Source organism: Hyalella azteca, unplaced genomic scaffold, assembly GCF_000764305.2.
Source record: "Hyalella azteca isolate HAZT.00-mixed unplaced genomic scaffold, Hazt_2.0.2 contig12164, whole genome shotgun sequence".
Taxonomy (NCBI): domain Eukaryota; kingdom Metazoa; phylum Arthropoda; class Malacostraca; order Amphipoda; family Hyalellidae; genus Hyalella; species Hyalella azteca.
The window spans coordinates 570,417-574,331 of record NW_025942128.1 but is presented as its reverse complement, the minus strand read 5'-3'; positions in this window follow the sequence as shown (position 1 = coordinate 574,331).

Sequence of the window (3,915 nt, the reverse complement as noted above, 5' to 3'; positions counted from 1 at the left end):
AGTCAAATTTACAGCAACCTTAGGATCAGGAATGCACCTACGGTAAAAATCACCCACGCGCCGGTTGGAATGAGTCAAAATTACTGCGACCTTAGGATCAGGAATGCACCTACGATAAAAATCACCCACGCGCCGGTTGGAATGAGTCAAATTTACAGCAACCTTAGGATCAAAAATGCACCTACGATAAAAATCACCCACGCGCCGGTTGGAATGAGTCAAATTTACAGCAACCTTAGGATCAGGAATGCACCTACGGTAAAAATCACCCACGCGCCGGTTGGAATGAGTCAAAATTACTGCAACCTTAGGATCAGGAATGCACCTACGGTAAAGATCACCTACGCGCCGGTTGGAAGGAGTAAAAAATTATTTTAAAACAGCAACGGATTAGAATTGTGTTTGTGGTTGGCTTGTTTAAATTGTGCTTTTCGTCGAAGTGTCCCTTCATCCTGCTGAAAAAGTCGCTTTGTATACCCACCTTCATTGTTGTAGGGTTTGGACGTCAACGAAATGAAACTGATAAAGTAAACTAAAGATAAGTTTGAAGTTAAAACTGGCTGATTAGATAGTCTGTACGGGGCTGAATCACGAGCTTCGACTCCTAGCTCGATCTATCCTTAAAATTGACTCCTTTATTAAGATTAGTTTTATCAATTAAACGGCTTAAATTGGGACTTAAAATATCAATGAAATTTATATATTTTATTTAAATGGTTAAAATTTCTACATCGTCAGTATAAAAACAAGGACATATGAAAATTCGTGTCTGTATATTATTCTAAAATGTAAACTCAATCTCTGATATTAATGCATTACATTAAGTACGTAGAACTTTTGTTACCTCGCCGTCGCTCTGGCTGACTGTAACTTACGTTGATGAGCTAGAGAGAAAAGTCAAGGAGTTATCGAATTGACTAGTGACAAACCAATTAGACAAGGCATTCCATTATTGAACATTCCGGTCTGTTGACTTAGAGATATGGTCGATTAAAAAAAACTGCGTCCAAGTTAATTTCAGGTTGATTTGATGAACGACGATTCCCAAATTAATCAATGACACATTATTGACCGCACATTTTTTCAAGGCTAGTTTGGTGGCTTTCAAATTAAAGAACAAGGTTCTAATGATAAACGTAATACTTTGATATATGCGGCTTGATATATTATACACAATTATTATTTAATATTATAACTATATTAGTTTATTATTAATTTGTGGTTGGAGGATTGAGTTCTAGAACTTGATACACACTAAGTTTTCATTAAAATAACTGGTATGATGCATACCATTGAGAAAAGACAGTTTAATGCTTCAATATTGTGATGTACGCGTGTAGTGATAGCCAGACAGTTGTCAATTGAGCTTATTTTAAGGTGGTTATTGGTCTGCTGGTGAATTTCCATTGTCGTTCGTATTAGAAAGAACTTTTTTTCTACAAGCATTGTGCCTAGAACTCTCGACTTCTTATCATTAGGAAGTGCAAAGCTTTGAAAAGACATTGAGAACTTTAGGAGCTGTCAATCTGATACCTTCCCTAAGGTGTATATTGATAACTGAGTGTTGGAGGTGTCAGTCTGTTATCATGTCTGTAGGAGATGTCCATTTAATACGCTGATTGCAGGAAGAGTTCATCTGATGCCGCGAATGTTCAAAATGAATTCAAAATGTTAACTTTCAAATCAAAGTTGAATTTCACAAATCATTCCATCTAGAGGTAAAAGTCTTAAACTCAATATCTTATGACAGAATTTCAAACTGATTGGTAACTCAATTAAGGTTCAATTTTTCATGCTAAATGAAAGGCAATGCGTTAAAATTTAGAATTTGTGCTGCAAATCACACGCCTAACCAATTAACAGCTCTGGAAAAAGAGCTCAATGTTTTATTGTATTGCTCATTCTAATCAATATCGTCCAGTGGGGTAAAATGACGTCAATCGCTATAGACGCGCTGCCTCGAAGGTTTTCGTCACCATTTATACATACGAAGACACCCAGCATAAGACTAAGCCTAAGGAGTAGACCTTAACATTATCATATCAATAACAGTTCAGTACTGTTGAAGACACGGTCATTGAGAGCAATAAACGCCGAATCTGGGAGTTCGGATCACACAGGAGCCTTTCAAAAGTTCTAGTTCACCCAAGAAAGTTTGTTGTGGAAGGTGATACCGCCAGGTTTTATTTTTTTTGTAAGGGCCCTCGAGGGTAGTGGCCGCCATCTTTGAGGGATGGGTGTCAGAGTTGTAACTTTCACCGAAGGAAGTTGCGCAAATAGAGGTAAAATTTAGCTCAACAGAGTGTAAGATAATGTCATAAAATTTGATTACACTTAATTTTATTCATGTTAATAAGAAACTTAGAGTTTGTCTTAACATACAATTTGATGGTAGTTGTCACCTTCTACATCAAACTTCCTGACGTTGCCCAAGCCCGAAGATGTGTTGAGAAATAACTTAGGTTATCGACTGGTTGGTTGGTTGGTCGATGAGTCGTGAAAGTATAAAAGAATTCATGACAATTGTCCCGCTTGAGTGTTGGTTCTGTGTTATATTAGCTTGTACAATACATATCTGTTTGGTCATATCCTATGTATTTATGTGTAATAATTTTAATTTACGATATCATGTGTTGCCGACGTTTGGAAATTTGACCATATACCTTGTTGGAATAATACGAAATTTAATGTGTAAAACGAAAATATAATGATTTTTTCTTGGTATTTGCAAAACATGTGTAGCAAATAACTTTGGTGAAATCCATTTCGAGGATACCTACTTTCCAAACGTCAGCAACAAACTTAGAATTAAATGGTGGAGCGCTCGAGGAGAATCAATTCCTGGACGGTTGAATACCATTAATTATAAATTAAAACCAATCTATTTGGAACACGAATTCCCTTGCCAATTACGTGTAATCAACAATGCCTTAAAATAACTCTGTATTCTATTGAAACGTCCTGTTTCATTTTTCACTTTAAATTCATAGGTTTTTAAAATGAAATGCATAATTCTCCGGTTGGTCTAAATGATTGTGAAGACGTCTAACTAGAGCAGACAAACGACCTAAAATCAAACCTAATTATAAACTGTTCTTCAGTTGTTTCAAGAAATGCTTGAATATCTTAACAGACATTCGAACTTTCCGTCCCAGTTTGCGCTCAACCGTACCAAGTTGAATTCGAAGTTGTAATTCAACACGATGAATTGATTCTCCTGGGTAGCCGCTCTGTGTTTCTCCGTCCATTTTTGAATCTCTAAGTAGCAGCGCTCAACAGATCGGTTCCCTGTAGTGCATATCATAGATGAGATAAAACTTAGGTGAGTGTGTTGCTTACTGCAAACTAACGAATATCTACTACCTTAATTGAAGCTGTGGACCAAGAGGGCGAATCTATGTCCTCGGCACCTTTATGATGTCCACACACTTTATTCTTCGGACGAGACTCGCTTTAGGGCAAATTGCTGTCGCGACTCGAACTTTTGTTCAAATTGTTTGGATTAATAAAATATTGAGTTTTTTAGCCCCTTACAAGGCTTTTGTGGTCTGTTGCAGAAAGTGTATTCATAGGAGACGATATATCTAAATGTTTCAACTGACGACCCTACAATAGCCGTTAGGGAGCATAGCCATTAAGACTAGAGATAGTTTATATTGCATATGCTGTTAGACTTTGTGGCAATGTTCAACTTTCTATTCTCGGTATGTTATCATTATAATAATTATTATTATTATTATCATTAAGTGCCCTTCTTAGGATTGTCCAAACCTGTTTTGCCTTACACCCAAACGAAGCCTCTGCCCTGCCACTCGGTGGAGCAACCTGGCTGATGTGACAGTCCCTAGAGGTCGTCCATAATAATCCCAAGTTTTCTATAGAGGCTTAAATAGGATGCCGTCTCATGAGTTAGTA